This window comes from Pogona vitticeps, chromosome 2 (assembly GCF_051106095.1).
Source record: "Pogona vitticeps strain Pit_001003342236 chromosome 2, PviZW2.1, whole genome shotgun sequence".
NCBI lineage: Eukaryota > Metazoa > Chordata > Lepidosauria > Squamata > Agamidae > Pogona > Pogona vitticeps.
Window position 1 is genome coordinate 180295397 of NC_135784.1, and position 7902 is coordinate 180303298.

Genomic DNA, 7902 nt, shown 5'->3' on the forward strand with positions numbered 1-7902 from the left:
GAACATGAATAATTCCAAACCATTCAATGCTGGTAATTTTTAAGAAGTGTGGAAACGGAACATCACTGCAACCTGTTTCAGATAGAGGGGCACAGGGAGAGCTGTAACTAGGGTGGAGCAACTTGGGCTTTGCCCCACTATCCCAAAATAGGGAAAGATCAAGTCACAAACATTTAGTGTTAGGAAAATAAACAGCAAGGTACCCGGTATACTCCTGCAGTGGTGAGGGGGGTCCCTTTTGTCCCTTTTGCCACTGCAGGAGTATACCGGATACCTTGCAGTTGCGGACAGGTTTATATTGGAACCTATAAATGCAGCATCCACACCAGAATCAAAGAACATGAGAGACACTGCAGACTAAAACAACTGGAAAAATCGCCAGTAGCTGAACATGCCATGAAACAAAGCTGGACATGAAATTCTATTTCAAAATACTGAAGTACTGGACAACAGCAGCAATCATTATGTTAAACTGCACAGGGAAGCCAATGAAATCTGCAAACATCAGCAGAGCTTCAACAAAAAAGAAGAAAGTTTAAAACTCAACAAGGCCTGGCTCTCAGCACTGAAAAAATACAGCCTGCAAAAGGTCAACAAACTCTACCCAGCCACAAGGACCAGTGATTACTGCACACAAAAGACCAGCTAACAAGACCCATCAATCACAGTGACAGATAATCTCTCCTCCTTACCACAACAATACATCCACAACAAAAACACGCTGATCACCATAATCACCCAATCTCCTGAAAAGGAAAAAAAGCTGTTCCCACAGCTATAAATACTCAACTATCCAACAAACTGCAACAGAGCACAGACAGCATTCTGAATCCTGTCCTCTGAAGATGCCGGCCACAGAGACTAGTGAAACGTTAGGAAGAACAACCTTCAGAACACGGCCAAAGAGCCCGAAAAGCCCACAGCAACCATCAGATCCCGGCCATGAAAGCCTTCGAGAATACATTCTCTTTCTTTTTGGGAGGGAACATGAGGTTCGCCTCCCCCTCCCCTTTAATGGACAGCTCATGTCCATGCCTCATGGCAGAGCAGGTGGGAGGCAGTGCCACTTGTCCCCTGGTGCCCAAATGGCCAGATATGGGTTGGAGCACAAGCAGCTAGTGGATGAAGAAGGGGAGTGCCTCCCCAAAATGTTGGGTCAATGTGACTCCCCTTGGTCAGTCTGCAAACTCCTGTATGAGGAGCTAGGGAAGAATACCCACATATATCCCATCAACAACTAATTAGAATGAATAAATATTTGAGCAACTACACAAGGGATGAATTCATGAGCAAACAGATTGATAACCTTCACTCAACAAGGGGGACAGAAAGAAGAGAGACTGAAATTAACCAAAGAGGTAATTACATTGAATGCTTTTAGGATATCCTTTCCGTACTGGGCAGTTTCTCGGTTCACTGTACTACAAAACAAACCATTAATCAGACTGTAGGAGTTGTAGCCCAGTGCATCTAGAAACCACCAGATTGGGAAAGGCAACTTTTAAAAAGCATACAAACAGGAAGAACAACCTTCAGAACACGGCCAAAGAGCCCGAAAAACCCACAACAATCATCATACAAACAGCACTTTGTAAATGGCCGACAGCAAAATATGCTGGTAGAGAGCAGTTGTGACAATCAGGTATGCCATTCTCTGTAAACTCCATGGTTATCTTCCTTTTTAAAAGTATGTTCAATAAGAAATTAATTCAGAATAACATTGTGAATTGCTGTGGCCCTATGAGTATTTAAAAATGCACACTCAATTGTCCATTTCTATCAATGTCAATTAGAGATGGGCACGAACCACTAGTTCAGTGGTTCATGGCTGTTTGTTTTTCAGCTGAACAAGTGTTTGTCGCTTCTCGGCTCTGCCTCCTCTGGTGGGGCACCCACTCAGAGGCAGCATCTGGAGGAGGCGGGGCAGGGAAGCCAGGGTGTTGCCTCAGAGTGGGTGCTCACCAGAGGAGGCAGAGCTGAGAAGTACCAAACACCCGTTCAGCCAAAAAACAAACCACCACAAACAAACAACCAGTGGTTTGTGCCCATCTTTAATGTCAATAAATCAATATTGAAACCCACAAGGCCTTGTGGTGCACTGGTTTAATTGCAGCACTGCAGTCAAGCCTCTGCTTATGACCTAAATTCAATTCTGATGGATTCAGGTAAACCGCTAAAGGTTGGTAAAATTAGTCCCCAGCTCATTTGGAGGCAAAGTTTTGTTTACATACTGTCGTAAACTGCCCAGAGAGTGTGTTAGCATTATGAGGCAGAATATAAGTTGGAACAATAACAACAACATTCTATGCTTCAAAGACAAGTAGCTCATACGCAGAAGTATTCTAATGATATGAAGATGGCAGCATTTGTTGATCTTGAGTGCAGTTTCGAGGGATCCTACCAACTGGCAAAAAGATGTGTTAAAGATGTGGGAGAAGAGATCCAGGGGTGCATGGATGTCCATTTACAGTATATTCTGTTGCCTATCCATCAATGTTGGTCTTTGGTTTCTTCTTCATGGAAGTACACCAGACACAGCTGAGATACCTAAGAGACTGAGCTGTGCCTTGGACTCTGACCTGTTGTTGTCAATAGAGGCAATAACAGGGCACTGCAACTGTGAGGGAGCTTAGTTTTTTCCCCTGTTTTTTTCCAGGGGAGGGATAATCGCCAAACAGGTGAGGGAAGCTGCTAGATCCCTGCTCCAACCGAAAGTGCTTGGGGGCACAAGGAAGTGACCCTGAGTGATAAGAGAGGAGTTTGCTATGCGCTTCCTTGTTTTTCTTTTGTGAGAACTTTGTTTTCTAAAACCAGAAGGCTCTGTTGTTTACATTCAGTGTTACTAATCTGTAAAGAAAGACTTGCGAAACACTGGCATGAATATGATGCTCCATTCATTCGTTCCAGCATTTTGCTTCTAGGATTTCTCTGAAGTGTCTGGCAAATGAGGAATACAATAAATTTTGAGGAGCAATGAGACTGGGGCTGGTTACAGAGATCATGTGACCCTCACCCTAAACCAACCAACCCCCCCCCCCCCCCCGTTACAGCTGCTCCACTGGCTGCTGATCTGTTTCTGGGCACAATTCAAAGTGCTGGTCTTAATCTATCAAGCCCTCAATGGCTTGGGTCCAAGGTACTGTATTTAAAAGACTGCATCTTCCTCTATGATCCTGACTGGGCTTTAAGATAACCAGGGGAGGCCTTTCTCTCAGTCCCACCATCCTCACAGGTGTGCTTGGTGGGGACACAAGAGAGAGCCTTCTCTATCGTTGTTCCCAGACTCTGGAACTCCCTCCCATGGGAAGACAGGCTGGCCCCATCATTGCTGTCCTTCCACAAGCGGGCAAAGACCTTTCTCTTCAGGCAGGCCTTCCCTTAACAACCGGTGGTCTGAGAAATGTTTTTAAATGAATAGTTGTGTTCTGTTGTTTTCAATGTGTTTTAGTATTGGTTTTATTATTGTTTTTAATGTACTAATTGTTTAATTAATTTTTTCATATTTGTATACTGGCTGTTTTTAGCTTCTACAGATTGTCTTTTTAATTAGGTAAGCTGCCTTGGGTTCCTTTTAAGGAGAAATGCAGGATAAAAATATTTTAAATAAATAAAATTAGGTAAGTTTGTCAGTCATTTTCAGCATCTATCACAAAAAAGCCCTCAAGTGAAACAGCGTTGACACTTTAAAGGCTACTGGATGAACCATAGGGCCCCTTCCAGCTATGCAGTTCAATTATTATTATTATTATTATTATTATTATTATTATTATTATTATTATTATTATTATTATTATTATTATTATTATTATTATTATTATTATTATTATTATTATTATTATTATTAAAAATCTATGTCATTATGAGTTTTCTTGGATTACAAATCTATTTCCTCAGATCCATGGGGCGTAACTGTTACACCACAGATTTATATACACAATATGCATGGTAGAGCGGTTGAAATAAAGTGAGATGGGGAAAAGAGAATGACAGATACGTTGTTCCATCCACCACAAATGGGAAATGTTACTTTTCTTTATTACAACACCCAGAATATCCCAGTAAGCAGGGCTAGTGACCACATCTGCCATGGATACACTGAAAGCAGTAGCTGAAAGTAATTTAGCATCTCTGATGTACGAATGACAGACCAATTTCCCTTCCTACCTAAAGTCCTGCAGCCAAGTCCTATTGCTAAAGGGCTTTCTCTCATGCTCTTTGTGTTTGGTTCCTGGCAGGAAATAGGACAGGGGAAGAGAGACACAAAGGCAAGGCAGAACATCCAGAGAGTTATCCCAATGGCTTACCACAAGTCCAACATCATAGGAGGCTGGCGGTGAGCAAAGCATCTGTTCTCTCTCTCTCTCTCTCTGGCTCAGGGTCATTTCCTTCATGCTTAATTTTTCAGGTGGACAAAGCACTGAGAACAGTGTTTGCAATAGACTCTTTCTTCATCCCTCTTCCCCGCAAGAGTTGCTTGGTTTCCTGCCTTAAATCCAGATATAATCTAGTCTCAATCAAAGGCTTGTTATTAGGGGATCAGTTTTCAAATCCAGCCTACTTACCTACGACTTACCAGCCCCAGCTGCAGTGCGCATGCATGCACACACACACACAAACACACAGACAAAACCCACCCCACCAAGCTCTTAAATGTGACCCTTGACTGATGCCTTTAAAGGATATCTTCTCAAAACCTGGACTGAGCCATCTAGATACATATCCCCAATGTCCATCTGTTTATGAAGAAATTATTCCCTTGTGTTCAAAATATTGGCCTGAGAATTATTAAGGGAGGCCCCATAGTTAGGTGGATAGACGGCAACCACCTCTGAACTAAAGAGAGTAGAGTATTTCTGGCCACATTTGCAAATAATATGACAATCTTCAACTCTCAACTTTCCTTTGTGACAGGTAGCACCTCAGGAAAGGTACCAGCACCAAGAGGAACCCAGAAAATCCAAATGTGAAATTCATGTAGTTCAAAGTGGGATACAAATCAGAAGTATATGGCACCGCCTAAGGCCAACATTTGCTGCATGCTCTTTCTTTCTTTCTTTCTTTCTTTCTTTCTTTCTTTCTTTCTTTCTTTCTTTATTTATTTATTTATTTATTTATTTATTTATTTATTTATTTATTTATATCCCGCCTATCTGGTCAAGCGAGGACCACTCTAGGCGGCTAACAACCTTAAAAATAATACAGTAAACGATGTAAATAAACAGTTCTAAATCATAAAAACACTACATTACGATGCCAAAACACAAAACATAGAACAGTAAAGAAGGAAAGAAAGAGGTCATGAGTTATGTGATGGAAAGGACTGCCGAAACATCCAAGTTTTTAATTGCTTCTTAAAAGTACCCAGCGAGGGAGCCCCGTGAATCTCAGGAGGTAAGTTGCTCCAGAGGCGAGGAGCCACCGCTGAGAAGGCCCAGTTTCTTGTCTTTTCCTTCCGGGCCTCCCTTGGCGTTAGGCTCCTCAGCCTCACCTCCTGGCTCGCACGAGTGACACAGGTAGATCTTGGTGGGAGTAGGCGTTCCACCAAGTATCGAGGCCCTAAACTGTTTAGGGCTTTATAGGTAAGCATCAACACTTTGAAGTCGATGCGGAATCGGATGGGTAGCCAATGCAATGTGGCCAGAGTGGGTGAAATATGTTGGTGTTTTTTCACACCACTAAGTAATCTGGCCGAAGCATTCTGCACCACCTGTAATTTCCGCAGCAGCCTCAAAGGTAGCCCCACGTAGAGCGCACTGCAATGGTCTAATCTCGAGATTACGAGCGCATGCACCAAGGTAGTGAGCGCCCCCACATCAAGGTAGGACCGCAGCTGGGCTATCCGCCTGAGGTGAAAAAAGGCCATGCGGACCACCTACGTCACCTGGGATTCCATGGTGAGCGCCGGGTCCAGATGGATCCCCAAGCTGTGGACCCCATCCCTGGCGGGAAGAGTCACCCCCCCCCAAAAGTGAGGGAGTTTCCCGAACCCCCAACTGTGGGGGCGCCCACCCTCACCACCTCCATCTTGTCCGGGTTCAGCCTCAGCCCATTCTCCTGCATCCATTGCAGTACAGTCCCCAGGCAGCGCTGAAGGGACACGACGGCATCTCCTGTCTTAGTCCAGACAGTTTGTCTGTGAAGGAAGCCCATAAACTAGGAAAAATGTAGTATATTTATGCCACAGTTATTTAAAAGACATCTGCTTTCTTCCTCTCATTAATAAACATGACAGACAAAGGTTAACTTTTGCCTTCAGGGTGTGTGTGGTGTATAATTTATTCACAACATGAACAAATGAATAACTGAACATGAGTAATTCAAACCAACAGAGATAATAATTGTTAAGAAGGAGGGAAACCAAACATCACTGTAACCTGTTTTGGACAGAGGGACACAAGGAGGGCTGAAACTAGGATAGAACAACTGGGGCTTTGCCTCACTATTCCCCCCCAAAAAAACCCAAAACAAAACAAAACCCGGAAAGATCAAGTCACAAATACTTTAGTGGTGAACATACAGTATTGGTGTCAGTCAGGAAAATTAACAGCAGCACCTACTGCCCCTATCCAGTTCATTTTTTTGTAAGGGCCTAAACATTCTTTCTTTTGGGAAGGGCGACATAACATTCTCCCCCTCTCTTTTAATGAGGAGCTCATGTCCATGCCTCATGGCAGAGGGCCTGGGAGACAGTGGTGCTTGCCCCTGGTGCCAACATGGCTAATGACACGCCTGAGTATTGCCAGCTAGTGGACTGAGTGGGGGGGGGGGTTCCCTCCCCTTCAGAGTTGATGTGACTGCCCTTGCTCAGTCCATAAACTGCTATGGGGGCGGGTTGGGGAGGAACCAAGGAAGACTACCCACATATATCCCATCAGCAACTGATTAGAAATATTGTAATATAGTTGATTGTTCACCTTGTTAAAATCATTCTTACCTGAGGTAAGCCAGTGTGTCAAAATGAAAGCTTTTTAGCCTGAGCATGCTAGCTTTTGATGTGCAGGGTGTTCTGACTTTTAGAAACCTTATCTGGAAATCTTTCTCTTCATATTCTGAAGTCTGTTTTAAAGAGGTTTGCATCAGCAACGATTGGAAAGAGTAAACATTTGAGCAACTGTAGCTGCACTAGGGAACGGATTCTTGAGCAAACAGATTTACAGCTGAATCCTGTGCCTGGCTTATGCCAAGGTAAGCCCCAGAGAGTTCAATACAATGTACTTCCACCCCCTTGTCCAGCAGGCTGAGGCAAAGAGCAGTCACAAAACCAGCAAAATCAGGGAGCTGGAAAGGGGACAGATTGTATTTGTCTTCAGTGTGGAAGGGATTGTCACTCTCGAATTGGCCTTCTCAGCTGCACTAGATGCTGTTCCAAATCCTCCATACGTTACCATAATCTCTCGAGATTGAAGGATGCCTAGCTAAAGTAGTACTGTAGTGGCCGTACTGCAGTCGTACTTAAGATTGCAACCTTAAGGCTGCCCACCGATGCCCACTTGCCTGGCAATCTTCCTGAAGGTGAATGTGGTGGGATCTAGCTAAACTAAGCCCTCCCTGCGTCAGCCATTGCGCACTGGACACTGAGTAAACCTTTTGGACGTTTCTGGCCCTCCACTGAGGGGCAACTGGTCCCTATGAGCCATTGGGCCATTAGCAGTGCCATCTTCTTGAGCAGGTCGTGCTAGGAAAGGAAGGAGCCGGATACAGCTCAAGTGCGGTGACGAGATGGCTCCCTGCCTGCCCTCAGACAGCGGAGCCTTTTGTTTCCTTATTGACCGCCGGGCAAGAGGGCGGGAGGAGGTCTTGAGGGGGAAGCGGGGGTCGTGGGGACGCGGGAAAACAACAACGAGGCCGGTTTGTGTGGGGAGGGGGGGCAGAGCACGGATCAGCAAGAGGCAACTCCCTCCG